This window comes from Eubalaena glacialis, chromosome X (assembly GCF_028564815.1).
Source record: "Eubalaena glacialis isolate mEubGla1 chromosome X, mEubGla1.1.hap2.+ XY, whole genome shotgun sequence".
In the NCBI taxonomy this organism is placed as follows: Eukaryota; Metazoa; Chordata; class Mammalia; order Artiodactyla; family Balaenidae; genus Eubalaena; species Eubalaena glacialis.
This window is the reverse complement of record NC_083736.1, coordinates 95,278,143-95,297,718: the sequence shown is the minus strand read 5'-3', so window position 1 is coordinate 95,297,718 and position 19,576 is coordinate 95,278,143. Positions and strand designations below refer to the sequence as shown.

Genomic DNA, 19,576 nt, shown 5'->3' with positions numbered 1-19,576 from the left:
TTTGACCAACTTTCAGTTAGCTCCTGTTTTTCAAAACTGTGAAAATAACAGTCATGTTTCAGCAGGTCTACTCTCAGTTGGCAACTTTGGGAACATTAAGTGAATACATTTACTTAATAGAACGGAGCTATTTATATATGAAACTTAAAAGTTGTCCTGAGAGTAGAAAAAGGACTGGATTACATGAATGAAATGGACAAAATCCTATGTCTATTCACTGTCTTCTTCCCTGATATCACATATTTCATGTGATAAACATGCTGATTTTGTTTAGAAAGATCCCATTTTAAAATTTTCAAGCATATAGCATGTAATGTAGTTGCTATCTTGTGTAACCAGTCGAAGTGCTTTCTGAGTAATATAAACATACATAACCAAATAAATAAGGCATCCCTATAAATTTAAAAATCTTAACATTTATTTGTATATTTAATTTTCCCCCAAACATTGTTTTAAAAGTTACAATTAGCCTGTTTAGAAATTTACTCTTTCCCTTGTAGCTGATGGAAAATATTTTCCATTTAGTAAAAATAAACTTTGGTGAATTTCATATGAAGAGAGAAATCTTCAGATGTATGCCAATTAAAAAAAATCATTTCCCCACAAATGGAAAGAGCTTTATTGTGTTTCTGACTGTAAAATATGCATCCTAAAGTGGTTTTGTTGTTGCTTTGGAACAGAGAGAAAATGTATTAAGAAGAAAAATTTTAAATCTTACTTTCAACACCCTGTTTCCTTTACTGAGATCACACGTGTGTAGATTAATTTTAAGTTTTTATCTTTTTTTCCTAAATCAACAAGTATTACTTAATCTCTAATTATATTAAAGTTTGATTTTTAAAAGAGGAAGCAGGAATTCCCTGACAGTGCAGTGGTTAGGACTTCGCACTTCCACTGCAGAGGACCCAGGTTTGATCCCTGGTCAGGAACTAAGATCCTGCATGCTGCACGGCCAAAAAAAAAAAAGAAAGCAAACTAAATGTGTCAATCAACTTAAAGATAGTGAAGAACTTGATGAAAACTTGATGAAAAAGCAACAACAAACAAGAATAATGAATTTCAAATTACTTCTGAATCATTTAGCTAGTAATATAAACAGTGGTTGTTACCATGACAGTGCCTCAGTTATTTTACTCTGTTCATTGGTAAAATGGAGATAATTTCTAGGGCTGCCTAGAGAACTAAAATAGGTAAAGAGAGTGTGAGCTATGTTTAACTACTTCTTATGTTCATCTGCACTTGCAGGACCCAAGTCCCTCAGATTCCCCTCAGTTGTTGGAAGTAACATCCAAACTGTGTCACAAGCCCACTCCATTCCTCTGCTGTGGTGAGCCACCTCCACCCTCCATCATTACAGATTTCTCTTCTAAACACCTCAGTGTCCCAGTTTGTCTCCTATAGAGGTGTGCATTTTTATCCTCTACCTGACTTAGAATTGTACTAGCTTGGGTGAGTACTATCTTAATGATGCTTGGACTGTGGTATGTATATTTTTAGCAAAAAGATCTTTTTCTCAGCATGTGTATATGATTTTTTGTGTGTGCAGCCAGGCCTCTCTTCTCCATAAGATTCAGATATTAGGGGCTGAGTCTTTTATCCACTCTGACAATCTCTGTCATGTCATTAGAGAGCTTAGACCATTTCCATTTAAAATGATTATCAGTATGATTGTCCCACAACTCAGTAATGCTTGTTCATTTTTTTAATTGAAGTACAGTTGAATTACAATATTATATTAGTTTCAGGTATACAGAATAGTGACTCAGTATTTTTACAGATTATACTCCATTCAAAGTTATTATAAGAAAATGGCTATAATTCCCTGTGCTATAAAATAGGGGTATGGGATTAAGAGATCTGTTCATTTATTTGTCTTTTTTCTCTCTGTATTTCATTTTGAATTGTTTCAATTGCTGTGTCTTCAGGTTCACTAATCTTCTGCAAATCTAATCTGCCATTAACCCCATCTAACATATTTTTCATTTCAGACGTTGTAGTTTTTATCTCTAGATGTTCAATTTGGGTCTTTTTTATATTTTTTGTATTCCATGTCTCCACTAAGTACCTTCAGTCTTTCCTCCAGCTTCTTGAACACTATTACTTATTAAAAACAGCAAGAAATACTTTACTCAAGACTATTGCAATAAGGGAGAGAAATTGAACTCAACTCCAAATACAACAGGGACAGCTAGGGATTTATGGCCAATGGGAAGGGTGAGGGAGAAGATGGAAAATTATGAAGAGGAACTTGGTTATGTATCAAGCTTGATTAGATATCAAGGTTGGGGGAATTCTTGATAAATTGTCTAATCAGAATTTCTTGCTAAAACTGGGCTTACCAGGCCAAGGCCAGAACCAAGGACAAGACCTCATTGAAAAGAAGGCCAGAGGAGCCTGAGTAAAGTTTTGGTCTAAGAGGGAGTCCTTGTCTGTATGTATCAGTGATTTTTTGAAGCATTCCCCAAAGACTACCTGCTTCAGAATTTTCTGTCTCTCTTGCTAGTAATGTAGACTTTGGCACCTCTCTCCAGATTTCATGAATCAAACACACTTCCAACTGGGCCCCAAAACATACATTATTATCATGTTCCCCTGAGAGGTTCTAATGCACATTAACACCTGAGAACCACTGGTAGCATAGTGGAAACACAATTACATTGAATACAAACATGCCTAGAAACAGGCTACAAGGAAATACATGAAAATGCCAGAGATCCTAGCAACGCATATATCATATGACCTAAATTGTCTTACTCTATGTTATCATCAATTTTTAAAAAATCTTCAACATTTCTCACATTGGGATATGGCATAAAATATATGTGTAGATTTTATGTGATGGGTTTTGCTTTTTTCTCAAAAAAGTGTTTCTGAATCAATGGTGTATGTTACAGGCACTCTAATAAAAAAACTAAGGTATATAATTATATATGGGAATGTGCATATGAAAGTAGAAAAAGGCATAAAGGAATTCACAGCTAATGACATTTAGGAATGATGTGTGATAAAAGGTAATTTTTCTGCTGTTATTTACTTCAATGTCTGGTTTTTAGATTTTTATTTTTTGTACAGTTATAATCTTATTGCCATTAAAACAATTCTGAATATATATATGTCATCATGTTAATTTGGACTATGCAGAAAAATGGTAATAATAACAATATTCATAACATACTTTTAGCGTGCACCATATTAGTGACAGCGTTCTCAGCTATTTACAGGTACTAATCAATCCATTCCTCAGAAGAAATCTGTGAGGGCTATACTATCAATGTACCCATTTTACGTAGAAGGAAATTGAGGCACATAGAGATTAAGCAAATTACCTGTAGTTGTATAGCTAGTAAGTTTTAAAACCAGGATATAGCCCAAACTATTGGGTCCAGAATCAATGCTCTCAGCCTCTCAATAAAACAAATACCTAATCCATTAAAGCAATGATTGGAACAGCCACCTATTTTCTTAAATATAATTTTAAAATGGCTGTTTTTTAGATATCTTAGTAGTGGCAAATTCCAATCCTATTGTTTCCTCTAAAGGGAGACGGGTTTCCCCTCACATTGAATAAAATTAGGCATAGTAGAGATAATCAGGCCATCGATGTTGGGAACCAAAAAGGAAAAAAAGCAAAAGGAAAAAAATGGAGTCCCTAATATTGAGGACTTGAGAGGTAATCATGTTAAGTCCAAGGAGTTAAGGAACACCTGGAGACAGCCACCTATTTTCTTAAATATAATTTTAAATTTTTGTTGTTTTGAAACATATTTTAGTAGCAGCAAATCCTAATCCCACTGTTTCTTCTAAGAGGAATTGTATTTTCTCTCACATTGAATAAAACTGGACATAGTGGAGATAATCAGGCAATCGATGTTGGGAAGCAAAAAGGAAAAAAATGGAGTCTCTGACTGGAGAGGTAATCATGTTAAGTCCAACTTGTGAGGAAGATGAAATTAGGGGAGAGCAGAAACTATGAAGAAGTAGAAGCAAGGACACAGAGAAAAGCTTTCCAGGAGAAAATTAAGTCACCTGTCAGCAGTGGGTGAAGATAGGCATTTGTTGTATGAATGCATATTTTGTGGGAAAGGACGTGCCAAGTAGACTTTGTCAATCTCTTTGATTCATATACATTTTCAAAACTGAATAGGTACTGTGGGGTAGATAATATCTCCTAACTTGTTTTTAAAAATAATGACAGATTTATTTTTCTCTTTTAGCAAAACTTGGATGTCTAGTGAAGAAACTTATAAAGTAAAGGGTCACCTTTGTGACCAGAGCCAGCATTGCAGCTTGAACATCACTGAGCTGGAAGCCTGGGACAGAGAAACAGTGTTAATCTTGATTAATGGTGGAACAAATTTTGGACCTGTTGAGACTAAGGTAAGTTTGGGACATTCAGGAGGAAAGGTCCACTAGAGAATTGGATAAAAGTCTGTAGGGCCAAAGAGTAGTTTGGGCTGGACATGTGGAATTGTAGTGACAACTGCAGAAGTGAATGGGATCAGCCAAGGAGAGCATGGAGACTGAGAAGAGAGAGGACTTGCAATATTCAGGGAAGCAACACAGCTCAGGCTCTAAGAGTCCAGGTGTTGGAACTTGTCACTTCTAATTGGGTCTAAATCTCCACTCGGCCTCTCAGTATTCCAGTAAAATAAAACTATGAGATGGTTATATAAGATTCACGTTGAATATAAGAACAGAGAAAGGGTGAAACCAAGAGAATGCTGCAAGGTATATTATGTAAATTGTATCTGTAAGAATGCTGGTACCGCTTTTTAAATATCAAACACAAGGTAGAATTCAAGGCAATGGACATTTGTATAGATAAAGAGGGACATTTAATAAAGAGAAAAGATCAATCCACCAGATGGTATCCTAATCCTTTATTTATATGCACCTAAAGGCATAAAGCAAAAAATAAAAATCAGAATACCAGGACAAGTAGAAAAATGCATACTTGTAGTGAGAAAGAATAATACAAGGGATTTTTTTGGGTAACTAATAGTATTTTCAAAAAATATCAGTAAGGACCTCAAAGATTTTACAAAATTCTTAACATATTTGACCTTATCACATATATAGAGCCCAGCAAATAACAACTATTGAATAACTGGGGAGCTGCAGGTTGAAACAGTTTCAGAGCTTGCACAGGTGGGAAATCATTCAGTTGTCATCAGCCAAATTGCAGAGTCCTCCTGAATACTGGGAGCATTCAGTAGAGTCCTCAGAAGGAAAATATTTTAGTATTAGTAATAAAATAACCCTAGATTAAAACGTACCGTAAACATGCCTGATAAAGTTTAAAGATAAGCCTCAAAAGAGTTAAGATGTTCTGCCTGCCAGAACAAAATCCTGCACCCTTTAAAGGAAGAAAACATAATCCCGATATTCAACCACATAAAATTCACAATGTCCAGCATTTAATAAAAAGTTTCTAGCAATACAAAAACAGTAGGAAAATATGACCAATAATCAAGAGGGAAAAATAGTCAATATAAACAGCCCAGAAATTATAGCAGCATCTAAGTTGAGGTTAACATCCAAAGACTTAAAAGAGCTATTATAAATGTGCCCAAGGATTTAAAGGAAAATATTAATATAATAAGGAGTTAAATAGCAGATATAAAGGCTACCAAGTGAAGCTTTGAGAGATTTAAAAATACAATTTCTGAATGAAAATTTTATTCATTGAGGTTAATGGTAGACTCGACACTGCAAAATAAAAGGTCATTGAGTTGGCTGGCCTAGCAGTAGAAGCTAAGAGCTTCCTCAGTTATCTGTGGGACAATACCAAGATGTCTAATATATATATATATATATATATATATATATATATATATATATATACATAGTTAGGGAACAATAAAAATATTTGAAAAAATAATGGCAGAACATTTCCCAAATTTAAGGAAAACTAAAAACTCAGAGATTCAAGAATCTCAATGAAGCCAAGCAGGATAAAAACAAATAAGGCCACACCAAAGCATATAATGACAAAATATCTGAAAACTAGTAATAAAATCTTAAAAGCAGCTGTAGAAGTATGACAAAGAAACAGAAAGAAAAACAAAGGTAAAAATCACCATGCATGGATTACTTATCAGAAATAGTGTAAGCCAGAATACAAGGGAAAGTCATGTTTGAAGTGCTTAAAAAAAAAAAAACTGTCACACTAGAATTTGATGTCTATGTAAATATCCTTGAAAATAATGATAAAATACTTCAGTATTCAACAAAGCCTGAGAGAGTTTGTTGCCAGTAGACTAGCAATATAAGAAGTATTTTTAAAAATGTACTTCAGACTGAAGGAAAATGATGCCAGATGGAACACTGAATCTGGGCAAAGGACTAAAGAACACTAAATATGGTAAATATGTAAGTAAATATAATTTTTCTCAGTTTTAAATATTTTTAAAAGATTATTTTAAAACTAATATAAGATAAATATATTATGGAATTTATATGATATATACCAGTAAAACATACGACAAAAATACCACAATAAGGGAGAAGAAAATGGAATACGATTATTGTAGGATTCTTACATTTATATGTGAATTGCTAAATCAGTATTTGAAAGTAGGTAGTAAGAAGTTAAAAATACATTATGCAAATTCCACAGAAACTAGTAAAAATAAAGTGTACTAACAAGCCAACAGAGGAGATGACATAAATTACTAAAAATGTTCAAGTAATTCAAATGAAGGCAAGAAAAGAGGAAAAATTAAAAAAGAGACACAATCAAATAGGAAACAAATAGCAAAATATCAAATTTGAACCAAATTGTGTTGAAAATTACATTAAACATAAGTGTTATGAACACTCCAGTTAAAAGGCTAGCTTGTCTGACTGGATGAAAAGGCAAGACTCAAATATTTGCTCTACAAGAAATAGACTTTAGGGACTTCCCTGGTGGTCCAGTGGTTAAGACTTTGCCTTCCAGTGCAGGGGGTGCGGGTTCGAGCCCTGGTCGGGGAGCTGAGATCCCACATGCCTCGCAGCCAAAAAACCAAAACATAAAACAGAAGCAATATTGTTAACAAATTCAATAAAGACATTAAAAAATGGTTCACATCAAAAAAAATCTTAAAAAAAAAGAAATAGACTTTAAATATAAAGACACAAATAGGCTAAATTCAATGGGTAGAAAAGTATATTAAGAAAAACGCTAATCACAAGAAAGGCTTGTGGTTATGTTAACATTAGACAAAGTATACTTCAGAACAAGCAATATTACTTCAGAAAAACAAAGACATTTTTATAATGATAGAAAGATTAATTCATCAAGAGGTCATAGAAATCGTAAATATGCTGCACCCAATAATATGCTTCAAAATGCTTGAGCAAATCCTAACACTGAAAAGATACATAGACAAATCTGAAATTATAGTTGTAGATTTCAATGCTCCTCTCTCAATAATTGATGGAGCAAGTAGACAAAAAATTAAGGAAATAAAAACCTGAACATTAACACATGAAAATCTGCACACAAATATTTGTAGCAGTTTATAATTGCCAAAGTGTGGAAACAACCAAGATGTCCTTCAACAGGTGAATGGATAAACAAACCATAGTTCATCTATAAATGGAACAGTGTTCAACAATAAAACTACATGAGCTATCAAGCCACAAAAAGACATGGAGGAAACTTAAATGTTTATTTCTAAGTGACAGAAGCCAAACTGAAAAGGCTCCATACTGTATGATTCCAACTATATGACATTCTGGAAAAGGCAAAATTATGGAGACAGTAAAAAGATCCGTGGTTGCCAGGGGCCAGGGAGAAGAAAGCAAGGATGAACTGGTGGAGCACAGCGGATTTTTTGGGCACTGAAAGTATCCTGTATGATATTACAATGGTGGATAAATGTCATTATACATTTGTCAAAACTCATAGAGTGTACAATACAAAGAGTAGACTCATATAAACTCTGGACTTTAGTTAATAATAATGCATCAATATTGGTTGGTTCATCAGCAGATGTTAACTAAACTTATCGTGGTGATCATTTTGCAGTATATACATATAATCATTGTTGTACACCTGAAAGTAATATAATGTTAAATGTCAATTATCTCTCAATAAAAAATAAAATAATAAAATGAAAAAAATATTGGCTCATCAGTTGTAGCAAATGTACCATGCTAATGCAAGATGTTAATATTAGGGAAACTGTTGGGGGCAGAAGGTGTTTATGGGAACTCTGTACTTTTGATTTACTGTTTGTGTAAACCTAAAACTGCTCTAAAAAAATAAAGCCTATCAATTAAAAAAAAAAAAACCTGAACAACACTATTAACTTGACCTAATTGAAATTTGTAGAACAAATTTCAACCAACCAACAACAGCAGAATAAGTATTTTTGAGTAAACATGGAATATTCAAAAACATTCAACCATATTCTTAAGACAGACAAGTTTAAAAAAATATGAGGATTAAAATCATACAGAGTATGGTCACTGCTGGCAGCTGAATTAAGTTAGTAATGAATAACAGGAAGATATCAGAATATTCTCTAATACTTGAATTTTAAACAACATTATTATAAATAATCCATGGATCAATGAAGACCTCACAAAGAGAATTATAAAATACTTTGACCTGAGTAATAAGAACATAATATATCAAAATATGTGGGGTGTAGATGTGTCCATGCCATGACCAAGTGGTGTTTATTTTAGGGATGCAAGGCTGATTCAACACTCAAAAATCAACCAATGTAATCCACCAAATTAAAAAAAAATCATTTCAATTAATGCATAAAAAGCATTTGAGGGACTTCCCTGGTGGCACAGTGGTTAAGAATCCGCCTGCTAATGCAGGGGAAATGGATTCGAGCCCTGGTCTGGGAAGATCCCACATGCTGCGGGGCAACTAAGCCCGTGCGCCACAACTACTGAGCCCGTACTCTAGAGCCCGCAAGCAACAACTACTGAGCCCGCATGCCACAACTACTGAAGCCCGCATGCCTAGAGCCCATGCTCCGCAACAAGAGAAGCCACCGCAATGAGAAGCCTGTGCACCGCAACGAAAAGTAGCCCCCCCTGCTCCCCGCAACTAGAGAAAGCCTGTGCGCAGCAATAAAGACCCAACGCAGCCAAAAATAATAAAAATAACAATAATAATAAATAAATAAACTAAAAAAAAGCATTTGACAAATTCCAAACCCTTTCATGATTAAAAACTCTTAGTAAGTTAAGAATAGAGGGAAACTTCCTCCACTTTATACAGAGTATTGACAGTGACCTACAGATAACACTGTACTTAATGCTGAAAGACTGAATACTTTCCCTCTAAGATAGTGTCAGTCGCTGTTAGACTGAGGAACAAGTCCTGAGAGCAGGTGAGGGGATTAAGAAGAGACAGGGTCAGGATGGTGGTGGACAAGCACACACACTTTATTTCTCGTCAAACTTGTTTTTATATATTGCAGTAGACAATACATGTTTTTGTTAAAATCACCAAACCGAATCATCAGACAGTATTTCCTTAATGTTGAAATTATAGTACAAAACATTCTGCGAACCAGGATATAAACATGCGTGAGAGCAGACTGTGACTACCGAAGCATGCCGAGTACAAACTATTGTTAGAGAAATCGCAAGCAACCTCACGGGCTAAGACTCATATCTTCTCTAATAACTCTTTCGGGTCCTGTCAAGAATTAAGCAGGACTTTGCCATGCTTTAAGCTGCAAGGACTGTGTCAGCTTGCAGCTGGTTCCCGACAAGACAGGGTGCAAGACAAGAATGTCTGCTCTCTTCACTCTTATTAAACATAGTGTTGGGAGTTCTAGCCATTGCAGGAAGGCCAGAAAATGGAATGAAAAGCATACAAATTAGAAAAGAAGAAATAAAGGAAGAAATAAAACTGTCCCTATTTGCAGATGACATGCATGATTGCCTATATATTGTAGAAAATCCCAAGGAACCTACATTTTGTTATCTTTTAAATAACTCCCACATGAACTTGCAAAGAAATGTGTTTCAAAGAAGAATATATTCAAAAAATAAAATAAAAGAAGACCATTATTTGCTGACGTGTAAAGGATTCCTCTACTCTATACAAGTGTGTCATCAGGCTACTTATGAAATGTTAAGAGGCTTGGTTGTGTTGACTCTCCACCAGGCTGCAGCCTCAAAGTTCATGTTAAGCTAGGGGAAATTTGAAGTAGCCAGGAGAAATCATTCCATCTCACCAAGTTGTACACCCAGGACCACAAAGGACTGTCACACTCTATGCCCACCAGGGAACATCAAAGGGGAGAGTGAGTGTCTGGGGGTCATATGGTGTGGGTTTGAGTCCCAGCCTTGTCACTTATAATTAGCTGGTGCTGCAGACAAACCCCTTCAGCCTCTACTTCCTCTTCGGTAAAACAGGTATAAAAGTGGCACCTACCTCAGAGACGTGTGCTGAGGATTAGATGACTCAAGTAGAGCACTTAACACAATCCCTGTCACATAGTATAGGGTATTTACAGTAAAGGCTACTTACAAAACCTGTACAAAATGAGAAACTTCAGAGATAATGACAAAAATATGCAGAGGCAGAGACAAGGAAATTTGCTGATCTTTATGTTTTCTGCTCTTATGTCACATGGCGTGGAGATCTGTGGTTCTTTGAGCAAAGCCAGAGCCAGTTATTCAATGCCAAAAGGTGATGGTAATGGACTACATGATCTTCTCTTTCAGCCTGTTCTTTGTCTTTTTCTTCTGAGAGCTGCAGACACCAATGGAGTTTGAGAATCTTTCATCTTAGAGAGGCTGCATCTGCTGGAGTTAAGTTGTCCGAAGTTGTTTCCACATTTGAAAAGCCATGCGGGACGCTAATGAGATGAGGAGCAGAAGAGAGAGAATCAGCTGCAACATGAAAAAGTCATAGAGAATCATGTCTGACCAACCACCCATTGTGATGGACAGATTTTCACTCAGAGAAGGCCCTCTCTTCACTCTGCCAACAGCAAGGAGTCTATAATTTTAAAGTGTTGGAAGAGGAGCTGTCCCACAGTCACAAACTCTCTGGGTTGTCGTCTCCTCTTTCACTCAGTCTAAGTTCACAGCGATGGGTGATTTGGGCAAGAGGCTTAAAGGGAGGCTGACCAGAGGAGTTCAGTGTCTGTTGACCTGGCAACGGGGTGGCTCCATTATTACCTGCCTCCATTATTACCTGCCTCTTTTTTTCTCCTCTGAAACTTCCATTATTACCCTAGCATGCAGAGCTGCTTATCAGAGTCTTGGTTGCCAGTTCAGCCTTGGGTGGAGGAGCTACTGCTAGTTTTCCTAGAAACTTTATTCACTGACTAATTTATTTGGTGTTTCCCATTTTGTACTGAAAAAATGACTCGTGATTCTTTTCTGCCAGTATATGGGGTGGGAAAAGAAATGTTGTAGCACTCATCAAAAGTGTCCAGCCACTGCTTTGTCACATGTAGTTATCTCCTTCTGGGCTTCACTATAAATCCTTACTCTTGTTTTGGGTGGATTATGCTAGACATGGGGTTCTTTGTCCCCCAGGGCCCTCAAGGAAAGACCTCATCCACCCTCCTCCCCAATTAGTCTCAGGGAGAGGAGGTCATTTCTCAGAAGCTCTTTGCCTGGCTCTCATCAGAGGCAGCTCCCTTCACTTTGCCAGGAGGCCTAAATTAATTCCTTTAAAAGAATCTACCACATGAACAACCTTACTCTGTGACTCTCTCCATGTCTAAAACTGCTGGAACTGAATACAACCTCTGAGTTCTAATTCTTGCCTAGAAACAGCCTCCTTCCAAAGGAGGATCCCGCCACCTCCCTGCTCTCCTGGAGTGATCCACCAGCATCAGAAAGATGCTCATCAGGAGGCATCCAGAACCCTGGGAATGTGAGGACGGTACAGTCACTGTCTGACTTAGGGCCTTGGTCCCATTCCCTTCCAGCCTCAATGGGCCTGTGAAGACAGAAGCCGAGCCATACATTCAAAGGAAAAAGGAAGAGGGACTCACAATTTTTGAGGACAGATCTGCAGAGAGTCAGAAATCTGGTGGAGCTTTACCCTACTAGTAGTGGAGGGGGCAAGAGAGTGTGAACTACAGATGTGAATATATTTGAGGGGCAGCATGATCTGGAGAGCAGGTGGAGAGAAGAAGGAAAATAGACACACGTTTCCATTTTGACTGTGAGTCAACGCCGTTTCATGCGGTGGAATAAGTGCCCTGAGGGCTGGGGGAAAAAGGTGTTTGCACCATTTCCATTCAATTGAGTCATGTGCCCCATGAATGGAGTTTGGGGTAAGGGAATGAACTCACCACTGACTCCGTTTCCCGTGTTTCCCATGTTTTCCTGTCCCCTTATCTTATTTCCTTGTTTCACATGAGAGAAGAGTGATTCCTTTGAGATCCTGAAGGGTGAGATCAAAGCCACTTGTCTGCCAGACAGGACACTGGACACTGGATCAAGAGAGACAGGAGACCTCCCTGTTCATGTCTGTAAGTCACTTCACTCCTCTTAGTCTCACTTGGAAAATACATATTTGTGTTATGTGTGAGCTTCATTGCTATGGGGTAGAGTGATGGCACTGCAAACAGAAACAGGTGGAAACTGAGAGCTTGATGGATGAACCAATGGCCAGGGCATGGACTTCAGTACCTGTGTTTCCTGATGCACCATTCTGGTTGTCAGGCACCTCCCACCTTTCTGTCCCCACTATCAGGGCACCCCAGGTTCCTGGCTTCTGTCTACATTCCTCTAATGTCACAAAGGGCTGGGCTGGAGCAAAGGGGTAAGAAAGGGGGCAAAGAGAGAGCCCCTGGAAAACCTGCTGTTTTCTGCTCTCCTCCCCTGGAGAAGCTGGGGAAAAGGAAGAAAGTCATCATCCTGTTTGTTCTCGTTCCATGTGCTGTCATATTCTCTTACTTCTCCCTGCAGATAACTTCAAGAAAATACTTTTCCATTGAACCTTTGAAAGGTAGGGTGCTACATAGGATCAAAAACTATTTCTGTGTATTTTGTACAGGACCCTACAGTACCAGCCAGGAGATCTCCCTGGGTCCCAGCAGCAGACCTCACCTCAAAACTCTGGGATGACCTTGGGTAAGTCACCGCCCAAGGAGGAGGTGGTCTCACCTGTCAAAGAGGATCACACCAGCCTCTTCTCCCAGCCAGCTAGGTCTGGGCCAGAGAATAAAGTCATTTCTATTCAGAAAAACGCTTTGAGTTTCTAGAAGGGAGATATTTTTCCATGTAAGTTCAAGGAATTATTTTAAGAGTCATGCTGCAGGCTCACAAGAATTCTACATTCAGTCACTATATCTAAGTTCAATTCAGTTAAAAAGTCACCGAGTTCCAGACCCTGGGCAAGGCTTTAGAGATATCTGTTGATGCATGGTAGGATATCTTTGTGGTTAATATCAATGGGCTTTAATACCATACAGTCCTGGGAAGGGCCCTTCCTCTGTCTCCTACTAACCGTGTGACCTAGACAAGTTCCTTAACCTCTCCATGCCTTGAATTTCTGATCCATAAATGGTGATAAAACCTTAAAGGGCTGTTGTGAAGATCAAATATGTTAATGTCATTAAAGTAGTTAGCATGGCGTCTGTCACAGAAATATAGGGTACACTGGACCTTTAGTCTTCTGTTCCACCATCTTAATGTTGAGTTCTGGCTCTGGCTTTACCTGGTGGTAGTGTAACTCACTTAGACATGTTCTTCCATTTCAAATACATTACTTTTACAAAGGGAAACAAAAGCTAAGCAATAAATGTTGGGTTGAAAATGCAGATTTTGATAAAGTTTATAAGAATGATCCTACTTCAGTTTGTAGAACTGGTATAAGGATAGAAAAAGGCTTGACGACTCTCAATTTTATAAGCCATTTGCATTTATTTAACAAATATTTATAGGGCATCTATTACATGCCAGGCTCCATTAAGCCTACAAATCTTGTCTTCATCTCAGGACTTTTTTCTAGTCTCCAGACCCATGTATCCAACTACCTGTCAGAAATGTATATCTAGAGCAGTAGTTCTCAAATGGTGGTGATTTTGTTCCCCAGCTCCAGGAGACATGTGGAAATGTCTGAAAACATTTTTGGTAGTCACAACTGGGGGTGCTACTGAAATCTTGTGGGTAGAGGCTAAACATCCCACAGTACATAGAACAGCCTTCACAACAAGGAGTTCTCTGACCCAAAGTGTCAACAGTGCTGAGGTTGAGAAAACCTGCTCGAGAGCAAGGTAAACGTTACTACCCACCCTATGTGCACAGATTCAGGGTAGAACCCAACTTTGGAATCCAACAACCCTGGATTAGAATAACTATGCTGCCTCTTACCAGGTGTGTCCTTGGAAAATGTATTTAACCTCTCTGAGCCTCGGTAGAGTGTGCCTTGGAGGAGGAATGAGTTGTAACAGGGAATACTGATACTTAACTTACAGAACAGTTGTAAGAAGTTATAAAAACAGTATGTAGAGTTCTTAACACACTGTCTGGCCAGTAGTAGGCCCTTGAAGTGTTAGTTTCCTTCCTACCCCACTTCCTAACTTCTGCTTCCAAGATTACTTTAACCTAAACTACATAGCCCTAAACAGCATAACTATGTCCTAAAGAGCTTCTGGAACTATGACAACAAGAAGGAATGTAACTCACACAGACCCACCTTGTGTTTAAGAGTTGGTGCCACTTTTGTGTTGTAAAGTTGTCTAATGGAGGTGAGCTAGGGGAAAAATTGTCACCCCATTTCCATGGAAGCAGTGTACCTTTACTGAGCTCTTATGAGGCCCTCTTGGAGAGTTAACATCAGGAATGCCCATTAACTGGGTATGTGAGTTCATCTTGTGGCTCAGTAAACATAAACACCCAGAGAAGCACAAGCATGATGATGGGTGTTCTGGAGAAAGCAATGGAGCAAAAGGAAGGAAATGTTGGTCCCTAACTATTTTCTGTATGACCCTGGGTAAGATGCGTAACTTCTCCTGGCTTTTGACTCAGTTTTAGGGCATAAGATTTGAATTGATCTTCTATCAGGCCAAATTTGGGTATAAGCCATTTAGCTTCTCTCTTCACAAGCATTCCTGTCATCATTTAAATTCTCATATTCTAGTGTTACTGAAAGATTAGATGAGTGAAACTACTTCACAAGAAATCTGGGACATTCTGAGGCAGAGGGAAAAAAGAGTACTGACGGAACCTCTCAATGGTTCTTAACACTTCCACTCAAGGGGCATATTTGATTTCCTCTTATATTTGGCCACATCTAGTCACATGCCCAAGCCTGATGTCAGTGGGGTGGGATCAGTGAGCCTGGGAGTGATCTCAGGGACCAGCCAAACTGTGTGACCCCACCGCTAGGCATCTTGGTCCAAGGAGCAGGATTTAATCATCTATCATCTTCCTCAACAAGAGAAGTTGTTGAGTGTGTACCCATGAGGGCACAATACTGGGGAAGTGTAAAACTATCATCTTCTAAATGGGAAGCTCCTGGTCATACTGTGGAGAGGGAAAGAGATGGGACCTCATCCCATCCTGCCATTTATCTGAAAAGGTGACATAGGCTCTGTCAGCCTGAGCTTGGTTATCTGTGACTTATCTTGATACCTTTCTCACAGTGCTGTCCTGGGCTGTAAATGAGAAAACCTGTAAAGTACATATGGGACGTAGTAAGACTTCAACACGTGTCAGTTCTGGCCCACTGGGCTCCTCCCTTCCAGAGAGGAGATGACATTAACCTAATCCAAAGAGCACTACTGCCATAAAGAGCATTTGGAAAGGTAATAGCAAGAGCTGAAATATATCCCCATAATGTATTAGCTTTAGTGCCAGTTATGAATTACGGGATGAGTTACTTGTGGAAGTTGGGGAAAGAGAAGAAAATCACCGTTCCGTCTCCTGTTAAAGTGTATGCTTTCCTGTCCCCTTAGTTTATCATCTAGTTTGACACTAAAGGAAGAGCAGTTTCCCATTGATTCTGAGGTAGAAGAGATAGTACAGAGCAAAATAATGTGGATGCTGGAGAGGGAATTGGAGTCAGGAGACCAGACATATCCCTGACTATAGAACCTCGTTTGAGACACTCCCTCTGTTCTGGCCTCAGCCCTAACAATATGATGTTCTATACCAGTAGCCTGAGCTTTGGGTCAGAAAACTCAGTTTAAAGCTGGATATCACTGATTAAAGGTTGCACAACATTTTTTGGTCTGAAACTCCATGTGGTAGGCAGGATTCTAAGATGATCTCCAATGATCCTCAGACTTGTATAATCCCCTCACCTTTGAGTGTGGGTGGAACCAATGAATACGAAGAGATATCACTTCCATGATTATGGTATGTTATATTGCAAAATGGAGACTATCTGGGTGGGCCTGACCTAATCAGACAAGCCATTTAAAGCAGATAATTTTCTCTGGCTGTTTACAGGAGGAGAAGTCAGAGATTCAAAGTACAAGAAGGATTAAATGTGCTGTTGCTGGCTCAAAGAAAGAGGGGTCCACATGACAAGGAATTAGAGTTGCCTCTAGGAACTGAGAGCACCCTGAGCTGACAGCCACCAGACAGCCAACAGATATGCACTGTAGTCCTTGACCTTTGTGACAGTTCCAATGTAGCACTGCTGGGTGGATAAGTCTATCTGATTCTAGGTTCATTAATAGGAAATGCGGTGCCTGTAGATCTAAGCCACTTTCTCAATATCACTTTTATAAGGAATAAAGTTGATATATTCTTCTTATTCTTTTTTCATATTTCTTAATTGGTTTAGAGCTCAGATGTGGAACAGTGATGTATTAGGGGTGGGGGAGCCCTTAGAAGCCCAAGCATTTTGGAGCAAGACCATAGGAATAATTGGGAGCCAGCAAGACACAGAAAGGGGAGAGAACTGTGGGCCAATTGTAAGACCCACCTATGAGGGCAGAGCAGAACGTGTGCTCCATAAGGGCAACTCACCACCAAGAGTTTTGAAGGGAGCGGGCCTGGGCTGTGCAATTAGTTTCTCCTTCCAGTCTCACTAATCAGGTAAGTCGTTCCTGTGATAGAGAAGAAATGAGTGTATGGAGAGGCTAGAAGTGTTTTGGTCATGGATGCCCCTTTATATAGAAGAAGTTAACAGGAATGGAGGATTAGAATTCCCCAGGACAAACCAATGTATGGTCCAACTGACTAAGTTTCTGCCTACTAAATAACTATAATATTCTAGGCCTGCTTTCTTTAAATAATTCCCAAATTGCCTAAATGGCATTTATTTTGTGTGTTCCTCGATCATTCAGTCACATGATTACAGTCAGTCTCTTAGTTTTCTGCCACAGATAGCTAACTGCTTAGCATGGCCTTTGATTTTACACGTTCACCCTCCGAGGGCTAGTTCACCTCCAAGAACCCTAGGACACCTCCCTGAGTTTTGTTATACTTCCCTCCTGTCTCATTTTAAAGAACACAAAATTCCTGACGACAGGCACATGCCTTGTTACAACAACGTGGGCAGAATTCCGCCAACCGCCCGGGTCCCAGTCTAGTGCCTCTATTTCTCCGGTGGCAGCCTGAAGAGCAAAGGTACTCCGCTTTCAGCGAAATCCAGGGTGTGGATGGATGACTGTGAAGAGGCATTTCCGGTGTGGAGAAACAAGCCTGCGCCTCGCGGTTGCCATAGAAACCTGACGTCAATATGGCGACCGTGACGATTTTTTGTTACAGACGGGCGCTGCTTGATGAGAGAAGCAGGTCCCGCCTTCAGGTTTTTGGGACTCAGCTGAGAGTGTGGGTCCGTGAGGTGGGGGCTGGGCTGCCCTGGGGTGTGGGGAGATTAAGGGATCCACATCCAAGTCACCTCTTTCCCGCTTTGGGGCTCGGTGCCTCCGCTGTCTCGTAGGTAAAGCCATTGGGGTCCCTCCTGGCCCCAGTGGGTGCGGTGTCCTGCTCCAGGGGTGTCCTGGAGCCACTTTCCTTCTAAAGGCAGGGGCGCGGGAGGTGAGACAGGTAACGACTCTTTCTGAGCCTCAGCTTTCCCCTCTGTAAAATGGGGATAAGAATGCTTTCCCCACAGGATCGCTGTGAACGTTTAGCGATAACACGTGAATAAGCCGATGGTCCTGTGGTTATTGCACAGGATGTCTGTATGAATTCAGGCCACTTCTTATTCCTTTTCCACTTTGTTCTTAGGGGACATATGAGGAAAGGAGAAGAAAAAGGCCCTGGTGGGAAGCTCATTGTACCTTCTGGTGGTTAGGATCACTACCCAGTTGTTTCACTGTCATTGTCACTAACCCAGTGCTTAGCACGGTGCAGGGCACACAGTTACACCAGTAAAGCATGGTAATTGCTGGATCTGTCTCTCTCTGTGCAACTCCTCATGCCGATGGCCTTGCTCATATCACGTGTCTGAAGGGGGCAGGTTCTGAGGATCTGTGTCCTGATGGCTTCTGAAGCTTCTACTCCAGATTCAAAGGCAGCAGTCTTCAGGAGAACCCAACAGTTCACATCTTTATTTGGTTATGCCGCCTGGCTCAAGTGAGTTCACAGATCTGATAAAAGCATGCTGTGGAATAGCTCCTGTGAGGTTCACAAACTAGCCTAAAAGTAGAGAAGCTACTTTGATCTTATCATGGAAGAAGAGTTTTAGCAGGTGGAACTCCATTCTGTCAGCACCTGCATGCTTTGTAATAGCCCTTGAGGTCCATTAGAAATGTCTTCTTTTGTCTGAAAGCAATTATTTGTCCAGTCTGAGGGAGGAACTTGATCTTTAACATGCATTTGGAATAAATATACCTAAATTGTTCTCACTGGGTAAATATTATTCAGTGATTCCCATGTTTCTCTCAGGTGGTTGTTGAAATATTCATTTGGTTAGAAAGTCTTCCTAGCGATTTGAGATTGTAATATAGTTTCTTCCCTGGAAGCCACGTTTTTATCCATTCTATAATGAAAAGTTTTAAGAAGGCAGAAAATTTCCAAATGTAAGTTTAAAATACGTTTTAAGAATTTATATTTTTAAATAATTACTTTAGAGTGTCTTATTAATCTGCTAAAATAACCAGATACTCTTAAATATAGTTACGTTTACTTTCCCAGTACATAACAGTTTCAGCTCTTTATTACCTGGCCTCCCTCCCCCTCCCTCTGCAGTGTACCGAGGTAACCACTGAACTTCTCTCACTATAGATTAGTTTTCATATCCTGGAATTTTATTCAGATGGAATCATAAAGGTTTTTTTAGTTCATTGGTTTTGGTTTGGCTTCTTTCATTCAGCCTATTTATTTTAGATTTATCCCTTTTGTTGCATGTATCAATAGTTCATTCTTTTTTATTGATGACTAGTATCCCAGTATACGGATATACTGCAATTTGTTTGAAATTTGTTGTTGTTTTCTAATTATACCTCCAGTGAATATTTGTGTATTAGTTTTTGCATGGACATATGCTTTCTTTCTCTCAGGTAAATAGTTAAGAGTGCAGTGTCTGGATCATATGGCAGATGTAAGATTAACATTGTTAAGAAACTGCCAAACTGGTTGCACCATTTTTCATTCCCTCCAGCAGTGTGTGAGAGTTCCATCCTCCACAACCTTGCCAATGCTTGGGATGATCAGTCTTTTTAATTTTAGCTATTCTCATGTG

At 39.1% G+C, this 19,576-nt stretch overlaps 2 long non-coding RNA genes across 2 annotated transcripts; one reads left to right on the top strand and one right to left on the bottom strand.

Annotated features, from left to right (window-relative positions):
* The first annotated feature begins 1,248 nt into the window (after window positions 1–1,248).
* On the top strand, window positions 1,249–13,114 carry LOC133082231 (uncharacterized). The gene is made up of 4 exons (XR_009698924.1): window positions 1,249–1,449; window positions 4,215–4,377; window positions 10,690–12,458; window positions 12,986–13,114. It is a non-coding gene; the product is annotated as an uncharacterized LOC133082231 (long non-coding RNA).
* On the bottom strand, window positions 10,027–16,979 carry LOC133082232 (uncharacterized). The gene is made up of 3 exons (XR_009698925.1): window positions 16,912–16,979; window positions 12,279–12,419; window positions 10,027–10,823 (listed from the first exon to the last, which is right to left on the bottom strand). It is a non-coding gene; the product is annotated as an uncharacterized LOC133082232 (long non-coding RNA).
* Window positions 16,980–19,576: the final 2,597 nt, after the last annotated feature.